Below are 10,516 nucleotides of genomic sequence, written 5' to 3' on the forward strand. Positions count from 1 at the left end.
TTTACCTTCATATCCCATATTCATCAATAATTTGGACCCTATTCCTCTAGTGTATCTTTCAAAAGAACCAAAACTTTCCTTTTGAGAGAAAATTCAATATAAAATTGAATTTCATACCTAATTTTCATGCACATACTTGGCTAGGGTTTCCTTGGTATCATGGAGTTGCTTCTCCATCTCATACATCTTTTCAAAAAGATCTTGCTTCTCCTCCTTCATGGCCTTCAACTGCTCTTGAAGTATAGTTTTCTCCTTCCTATCTTCATACAGCTCTTGTACCATATCTCTCATGATGATAAACTCTTGCAACATCTCTTCATCAAATAGTCTTGTTAAGGAAGAGATATTAGAAACATCAATTGTTGAAGCTACCATCACACTTGTAATGGATCAAAAAGCTTCACAAATCTACAACCCTTAAAACCCTAATTGCACAAAACTCAAGAAATCAAGCAAATAACCTTCGCTCTGATACCAACTTGATATGTTATTGAATGTTAGTTTTGTTTTTCTAATTTCAACTTCAGAGTTAAAAACAAATGCTTATCCATTGCTTCTTGTGCATAGGTTTTCTTAGGTGTTTGTGAATCAAAACATGTAAATTTATGTCAGGTTTTATGTTAGAATCATGAGTATAATAGCATCAAAGACAAGCACTGAATAGCAACAAGTAAATGTACAAAAAACCATCAAGAAGAACACTTAACACAATGTTTTGATAAAGGAGTTCACCCCTTGTGGGCTACATTTCCTTGGTCCAACTTCCATGGCTTGGGCCTCTATATTTGCTCAAAATTGAAAACAATATACTTTAAAATGCTCTACAGCTCCTGAAACTAGCTTCAATGGACTCAGAGCATCCAAAAACTGCAAACATGACTCTCCAAGCTCTGTAATTGGACTACAGATGATCTAGGCTTGACCTCCTCTCTTGGTGGCCCTAGGCTTCCTTAAATTTCAACATGGAAAAATAATGTACATAAGTGTCTCTCTGCCTCTAAAACCTATTCCATTGTGTTCAGAATGTCCAAATTATCTAGGAACACCTCTCCTAATCTCCATTTGGTCGAATTTTTCTCCAGTTATGATTGAAATTGTTTTCTCCTAGAAAACCTTCACTAAAATTGGAGGAATCTCCAGTTAAATCCACTAAACTAGAGTTAGTGCAGAATTTGGAGGGATCTGCTAAAATATCACCAAATTAAACTGTGATTTTAATTAATGTTAAACTCAGATTAATTAACAATAATCTAGATTAGCGTTTTTACCGTGTAGTTAGGCTAATCATTAGCCTTAACTCGATGGTCTTTGTGGAACAGGTCACATGGCGGTATTAAATTTCATGGTTTACACTAGCGGTCTCTACTAACTATTAACCCTGGCGGTTTGAGTGGAGCAGTTACATGGTAGCATTACCCAGCATGGTTAGGCTGGTAGTTATGTATCATTGGCTGCTGGTTGTTAACCGTAACCGAAACCGGATGGAGTTTGGTGTGTTCACATGGAGTATAAACATTAATGTTTATGGTTTATAGTTAATCGTTAATCGTTAACCATAGCCATGACCATCAGATGGAGTGTTCACATGGGAGGGCTGGCCCTCCTAACCGCCAACCACTATGACATATCACAACAAAATGTTTATGAAACCATAGTTTAATAAGAACCAAATAGTAGCAGAGATGGTTAAGAGCTTTGGTATGTGCAGATGAGGTCGCAAGGTCGAACCTCGGCACCTCCATAAAATGTTTTATTAAAGCACCTAGTTGGTCCTTTGGGGAGGGACATGTGGCGGCCTCTGAGCTTGCCACTTGTCCCCTCCTCATTGGTTAATTCTTCATCCAATTAAAATGAGCCACATCACCACCTTACAACTAATAAAAACATGCCACTTGGTGAATCCAGATAGGCCATTGACCAACCTTGACTTTGTATAGTCATCTACAATTATTGTAGTCTGTACTACTGACTATGCAGTCACTGTACATTTTTTTTCAAAACTTCTTCTATTTGGCAAAGCGGTCAGTGAGCTCTATCTTCCTCATATGAACTTCGTTTTGAACGAAACAAGTTTTTTTTTTATCCTTTTGTTGAGATGGACGCGGTCTTTTAGGTTTCGGGTGATTCCGAGCACTTTGATTTTTGAGCTAGTTTTTGCCCCTAATCCAGATTCCAATCAATCGGTGTTATCTAGTTGAGATTCAAGTGTCACATTTAATCCATTTTCATTTGTTACCAAGTATGATATATTTAACACATTGTATCAAGTTCCCTTCATAAGTAGACATCCATAGTCACTGCTCGTTGTGTTAAAAAGAGTGAGACTAAGACCCCTTTATCCAATAGGAACTAGGTGCTAATTCCTAGTGTATTATTATCCCACTATTATCCTTAGGGAATGCAAAGAATATAGGCATGGAAATGAGAGACCCATCAGTGTGAGCTTCAAAAGAAAATGTGTAGATACAAGGAATGCACTTGTATCTAAGACCTAATGCCTTCTTTGTAGACGATGTGACTATTTCCCATAGGTAAAGCTAATATTGGCATCCTTTTCCCCTATTTGAGTGATCTTTGAGAAAGGATAAAAGGAACCTAGTTGAATCCATTTATTCAAACATCTTCATTTGTGTCTTGTAAAGTTCCACAAATATCATCACATACCAATAGGATTCCAAATAATTCAAAATTTTTCATTGTATGTATGGAGTATGAGAGATCATTCCATGTTGCAACATTGTCTCCTATATAATGTGCGACATGGGCACCTGACCCAACAAAGGTACAATGAGTAAGTATGAATGGTTTATTTTGTAGTATTGATTTCAATGCTTTATTCATCATAATAGTTTTTGATAACCTATAGAGACTATGAGAATTTTACTCCAAGAAACCATGTGGGTCTTCTTTCCCTTCCAATTTTTCTGGAAATTCTCTGTAACCAGGCTTCTATTTGAATTGATAAGGAAAAAATCTTAGTGTTGTTCCTTGAGATAAGAAGTTGTATATTGTTGACAACACACATAGAATATTCAATCTCTCTAGCCTTGTTATTGAGGATTATTTTTTCTTGTGAATGGCATGTATTTCCTTTGTTGCACATTTTGAATCGAATTTAGACTTCTATCTTCTCATCTACCTCAACAATCTGGTCCCTTAGTTCTGTCTCAATTTTAAAGAACTAGGCCTGTCATCTTGCTCTGTCTTGTTCCTGCTTAACTACAAGGAGATGTCCACAAGTTGTTTTCGGTGTTGTCATTTCAATATTTAAGGCTCTATGTAATGAACTCGTTGGATTTGTCATCTTTCCCCTCTTTGCAAATGCATGATCTCTTAGGCCAAGGGTAAACTTGAGGTAGAGGAATGCCTTGCTGTTATGCTATGTTAATAAGGGGATTATACTTTTGGGGCAACATTGATACTTTTTTATGGATGTAAGTGAGATTATGTTGGTGTAGCATGTACCAACCCTATAACTTTTGATAGGTGGCTTATTGAATTTTGGGGGTTTAGCTTCGAGTTTCTTAGGGGCCAACCTTTTGGCCTTCCGCTTCTATAGTTTTTCTATATTTTTTTAACTGAGATATTTATGGGAGATTGTCATCCTTCTTTTCCAGTTCTCTAATTTGGATATTTTGTAGCCTTCATTCTTGGGGGGACAAACTATGGTTATGGTTGAAATTGGAAATGGAATCTTGTGCAGGTGTGGCACTCATCCCAAATTATAGATGCTAATGACACTACACTGTGAAATACTAACTAGTACAAATGCCTAGCTTCAACAGTTGCATCTTGGTTTAGTGTGATCAGATATTTTTTGCAGACACGTTTAAGCTCTTCAACAACGAACTATACCCATGAATCTATTAGCCCCATTAATTGTACATTACATTCATTAATGTGATTTATGCTTATTCTTCTATTTTGTTGAATCATATGCTATATAGCATATTTTTTTGGACTACTTTCATCACCTATCACTTATTTTAATATATTTACAGTAGTGTGAGGCACGTGTAAGAAAATTCCGCATATGATAATGTTGCAAAGGAATCTTTTCCCAATTTAGTATCCCATGGAAAACCACCAACTTTACTATTATTTATCACTTTTATTTTTTTCGAGGTAGTCTTTTTAATAAAGTTTACTAGGTATCATTTTCATCTACCTTTTTATGCACCTCTAGTAGTTGTATTAATGCCTTTAATGCATTAACATTGCTATGCATCGTTTCTTCTTTAAATCGTCTAATGCATTAACATTGGTGGACATGCTAGTACACCTTTATAACTGCCATAAGAACTGTTGAAGGGAGGGATGTTGTACCATTGTATGGAACCCTGTTCTATGTTGCTCTGCTGGTGGAAAGAAGGTAATGTACCTGGAGCATTGTCTTAGCTACACATTGGTAAACTAACACTCTAGACTAAACCCACATAATCATTACTCATCTATGAAGCATAAATGTACTTTGGTTTCAATGACCATCTAGCTGATGATTCTATGTAGAATCTTTTGTGCATGTTATACTCCAAAATTTAAGGATTTTATTTAACCTTTAGATGGTAATTGGCCTTAACATCAACTTTGTTGAATTCCTGAAAAATAGATCTGAAATGAAAGTACAAGGCTTTGGACAAATATGGGAAAGATTTGATAGAAACTACTAGGAAGGTAAACTTGATCCTGTCATTGGAAGGGATGATGAAATCCATAGATGCATTAAAATTCTTTCAAGACAAAAGAAAAAAATAACACTCTATTGATTGGAGAACCAGGTGTTGGCAAGACTACAATTTCATAAGGGTAATGACCATTCAAAGGTTTTCTTATGGATTTTCAAGAGGATGATTTCTAATTTATAAGTCCATCTATAATGAATTTTATTGCAATTCAATATTATCATATATGCACGTTTGATTGGTATATGAACAAAGCATTATGACAACTGTATTTGTTATTTCTCTTTTATGTTTCAACAGGCTTTGCCAGAGAATAGTGCGAGGATACGTTCAACAGGCAATAATGAATCAAAACATAATCATTCAGTATACTTATTACCGGTTTATGCCTTATGTTTTGGCACCAGTTAAAAGTGTAATGTGGCATATCTCTCTTTCTATATGACCAAAACTGAAAAACTTAGGGTTTGCATATATACAATGTACACCTCTTAATAACATGGTAAACTTATCTCATCTGATCTAAGTAATACTAAAACAACATAATTTTATAAAATTGCACTCGATTTTTCCATTAGGCCATATTTGTCAACTGTTTGCATAGATTCACTAAAAAAACATTCCAAATCATTCCATCGAGTCTATACAAATTCAGTCAAGGCAGAAACCATAAATATTGATTTACAAGATATTCTTGCAATGCCCAAGTGTATAGTTGGAAACAATAGTACAATATCTTATATTTTAGGTTGTCAATTTACAAATGTTGCAAGTTTTCTTTGTAAATCTGAAATGTTGTTTAACTAATATGGTTTGTTGGCTGTATTATGTTACTTATGAGGAGAAATGCCAATTGAGCACAATTTTTTAATATTAGTATCTTGGTCATACTAATTGAAGTATTTTTATCTACTTCTTATAACCTTTCTCATAACATACACGTTGTTCCAGGCTGCAGATTTTAACTCTAAATGTTCTCGACATTGAGGTTATTCCTCCATAAGATGAGCATCTAAGACATGTGATTGACACTATGGAGATGTATGTGCTTGATGATGGTTGTGTATTTGAATAAGAAATGATGTAATGGGGACATGGCAATCCTCTTTTCAATTTCTTATTTGACCTTGGATCAAAGGAGCATACATACTATGTTTGGTGGCTCTATTCATTTGCTCAGGTGAGAACTTTAGCTTTCATGTGCTCATGCTATTGTGTAAATTAGTGAGAAGTATAAAGCTACACTTTGGTGGAATTCTTGACAGATGTTTGTCTATATCTCATTATGAAATAATAGATCTAATTTCATCTTAGTGGGCAGTCCTGAGTGCACCAAAATCTTGCCTGTGTAGTAGGAAAGTAGTGGGGAGTAATTGTTAAGCTGATGAGTGGTTTGTTACCATGAAATGTAGGGAGATACACTTCAAATATGGAAGACAAAGCCTTTCATCATGATAAATGGAAGTGGGCAATAAGATGTGTGCAAGAGTACCTACATGTCATTGAGATGATAGGTTGGAAAATTTGGAAGATTTCTAGCATGTTTGAAATATAGGTTTTGCAAGGACAACCAATGGGTGATACACTAGTATTTTTGATGTGGGTCTATTTGTGATGTACACCATATGGATCCTCATTAGAGCCAATCCTAATTAGGGATATGTCAAGTGATATGATATGACATGGTGCTACATTTTTTATTCTCATCTCTTCAATCATTGGAGTTGTTTTTTATGTCTTATCCAGATGGATACCACCACCTTTATCACAACAAACAGGCATGAGAAGTCTAGAAAAGGGGAGGAATTATGGTACAACTTATGCTCCTGGAGGGAGTAGGGTAAGCGTCGAATGTTCACATTAGATGCTTTATGCATTAGAGGTTTAGTTTTGCTAGACTGCTCATTTGTTCTTTTCTCATATTTTGTAGTCACTATAATGCTTGTTATGATCCTCTCTACTATTGTAGGTTATAACCTATTTTCATGTCATGTTTTTAATTTTTCGATAATAAATTTTATTTTATTTTTCTCTGTTTTTTTCTAGTTACCTATATTTATTCCTTCTATGTTCTTCTTCTTGTGGTCTTATTGTAAGTATCAACTGCAATACAAAGCATTACACTTGAAAATAAATTGTAAACATATTGATTAGAAGTTTAAAGGATCTCACAAAGATACACTTTTTTGTTTTGTTAAGCAATAAAAATATAAAATAAAACATCATCTTTATATATTCACCCGTAGAGGTGAAATCCAATGTGATACAAAGGATTTGCATATTATTCATTATTAACATCACAAATATGAGTCTAGGAAACATACATCATAGATATGAGTCTAGGAAAGAGACAAGAGACTGATAAGCCTCAATTTATTTTCCATTTAACAAACCAGCCAAACATAAGATGAAGGCCCATTGTTGCCGAAAACCAAAAAGGGGCTTTTATAGTTTTTAATATCAGTCTTGTTGGTTGATAAAGACACAAAAATTCTTAACCTTTAGGATTGATATTAATAGAGAGAGGATATGCATCAATAACTGATTGAAGTGTAAACTTATCTAGAAGTAAATGGGATAGTTGATAAAAAAATTGAGTATCAACTTTTCCTATCAATTTTTTCTCCATGTGAATAGAAGATAAATTTCCTTCAAAGATAGTCTCCATTAGTAGTTCCATCATCATTTGAATTCCAAGCCTTCAAATATGCCAAAGCCTTTAGATCTACCATGTCCCTGGATATTTATTCTATCCTCGGTCAGTTAAAATCCTATGAAGAATGTTGGTAATGATAATGCTTTCATTTTGGACATTAGCTTGCAATTTTATGAGATTCACTTGTTCATATTTTCATAACTCTTCTTGATAAGTTTGTTTAGGATTGTTTCCTTTAAGACACAGGTTCTATAGGACTAGCATCATTTATTATTTAGTGCATATTCTCCTTTATTGGTTCCAATCCATCTTCTATTGTGTCCTTGTTTTGTCCTAACAAGCATTTGATAACTTCCTAAGATCAACTTCTCCCAACACTACTATGTTTTTTCTCTTACTACTGGTTAAGCAAGATTGTCGGTGTTTGTATTTTTTCCGATTTCATGTAATATAGGTAGAAATTATAGTTATATTTAGGTTTATGATCCTATTTATATTATATTATTTCGTGATGCATCTTTGTGCACACAGCTACCTCATTTTCAACATTTTTGTCCCTATCTTTGTAGAAATTACCATCCCTATTCATGCATGTATTTATTGTTGCAACAATATATATTGACAGCCTAGCTCTTAACAATTAGTTTAGATTTATTAGATGTTTGATGAAAGTAGAAGTATACAATTCATCTATTAAAGGTTTGTTCTCATGAAGTTCGCTATAAAAATATAGTTTGGTTTGGTTGTGGTTCAATTGTTAAGTATCCATGATCCATATTTTCTTATAGTTCATTTATCCACATTTTGAAACAATTATTTAATTGTGTGGCATGTTCAAGCTTCATGATGGGATCATGAGGTACTAGTGAATTGTTGAACATGTGGGAATGTACTAGAAACCCTAGGAAATTTTTGAGAGAGTCACTTTAATTGTATAATGATGCATATATACAAGAATTTTGTCGGGGAAAGAGAGGACTTGAATTCTCATATTTTTTAACACACTTCCTTCCATATTAAATCATGGAGGTGGTTTTTAGGTTGACCTGATGCTCAAATTGAAGTTATGAGAATGGGGTGTAACAATATTTCCCCCTTTTATCTTCTTTTTTTTCTTAATTTGTTTATTATTATGAACCCAAAGCTCATATTATGGAAGTTTGTCAAAACTTCCATGAACTACCAACATACTCAAATGACCAACACAACCATGTAGACAAATTATTAATTCTACAGGAAAAATTAACATAGTCACACCACCAATGCAACAAATCATGCAACCTTCTAAGATGGAAAGCTGTATTCACAAGCAACCAATTGAGTCTGCTCACTGAAGCTCAAGACATGGTCTGCCACTAGTGATAAAAAATAAAGTGGAAGAGCCAACTCTCATCTTTTCTTCCTCTTGAATCACCTTCAATCATCCTCAAAAACACAGATGATAACTAATATTGATGTCAAAGAAACAATCAAATGAACTCCCTAAAGAACAAAGTTTGATCATAGGAGAACTAACAAATTGTACAAAATAGCATCTCTAGTTGAAGTGAAATTTGTTAGCCCTGATATAGTGATATTTTAATGAACAATTCTTGAATCATCATTAGGAATCAAAATAATAAACTCTCCTATTATGCTTTGTAAATAAGGGACTTATAGCCCACTCACTTCATCGACACAAACTCATTATGGAATTAACTTATCGTCTCATTTCTCAGTTTAATGTCAAGTTCTTTGCATTTACAATTGATTTCAAGGCCTCTATTCCTCATGAAAATCTACATGAAAAACCACATTACATGTATGGCTTATTCTCTAGTGTAACCTGTACACCTCAACTAGTTAATGACAAAATATTAATCAAGAAAATAAAAACCAAGACTCTACAAATACTTTGTCAATGGGAACTCCTTTGCACATTGATATTTAACTGAGCTAGATCTCTCAATATTCTTAAGGTTGAGACATTATCATGGTTTGATGTGCATGTCCAGTTCCAATTGTAGTTTTCTGTTTCAAAGATAGTGTTGAAACCAAAAGAACCCATAATAGAAGAGAGGCCAAACCCTACCCATACCAGGATGGCTGGAAATTACAAATTCTAATAGTAATCATCACATGATAATACATATTTTGGGTATTAGAAATCTGATCAACCTTGCATTTTTCATCGACTATTTACACGGAGAGAAGTGATGTGTATTCAACAGCCTAGGTGGTATTGTTGTGATTTTCATTTATCAACTCCTTATTTATGCGCTACTATGTGTAATGATGCATTAAGTCTATAGAGAGTAGTGCGACCCCATCCAAACTTGGTTTGATATGGTCCTCAATATTGCCACTCAATAGTGCATATCTCAAGGTCACAAAAATAACTTGGAACTCAAGGTACACGACCTCAAGCTTCTCTTTCTCAAGGTGCATATCAAACCCTAGTTTATGTGGGTTTGTGCTAGTGGAAAGCATTGCATATGTGAACATGTTGTAGTCTTCTATGTTGTCATCACTAATTATATAATACAATCTTCAAGATTGATACAAAACTTGAATGGCATAAAAATTCTTTGGATGACACCAATGTATGTATATTCCATAGAAACAAATATAAGCATCCAGATACAAACATATAAATTGGGAATATCACACCTGTAAAGTATCAATAAGATTGGTTTGATCAGTTTCAATAGATGGAGGTGTTTCGAAGATAGTTGAAGAAAGCCAACCATTCTCTTTAAAGTACCAATACATTTTGGGTTTTTTTCCACCAATCTCGTTTTGTAGTTCATCATAGAATTGAACATCCCAATCCACCAGTTTTGATGAAGAAGGAAAATAGGAATTGAAATGGGTGAACGTTGCATTATATGCATTTCTATAGAGGTTCACACTCCAGTGTCATGTTATCACAGTCGAAAATCAGAATCTCCAACACCCCCTTGTATTTGCAGGAGATGTTGCAGCAGCAGTAGTAACAGGAATTATTCATGTTTTTAATTTTTATGGTTTGAAATTTTTATGTAGGTAGGAATTTGGTTGTGTTGTTGTGGGAGAAGACATGAATTTGGTTAGAAGATTGTAAATGAGATTTGAATGTAAGGATGTGGATGAATAGTGTGAATAGGATTGAAGAAATTGGTGTTCAAGCTCAACGTAGGAAGGAAACCCATTTATGATC

General features: G+C 34.2%; 2 pseudogenes; both read right to left on the reverse strand.

Annotated features, from left to right (window-relative positions):
- The window catches only part of LOC149207707 (polyamine oxidase 6-like), a 144,860-nt pseudogene that overhangs the window by 61,591 nt on the left and 72,753 nt on the right, over positions 1-10,516 (reverse strand).
- On the reverse strand, positions 9,982-10,508 carry LOC149207708 (haloacid dehalogenase-like hydrolase domain-containing protein At4g39970 pseudogene; annotated as a pseudogene).

The sequence above is a fragment of the Pinus tabuliformis genome, chromosome 1_2 (genome assembly GCF_031772625.1).
Source record: "Pinus tabuliformis cultivar Carrire ecotype Pingquan chromosome 1_2, CPIR1, whole genome shotgun sequence".
In the NCBI taxonomy this organism is placed as follows: domain Eukaryota; kingdom Viridiplantae; phylum Streptophyta; class Pinopsida; order Pinales; family Pinaceae; genus Pinus; species Pinus tabuliformis.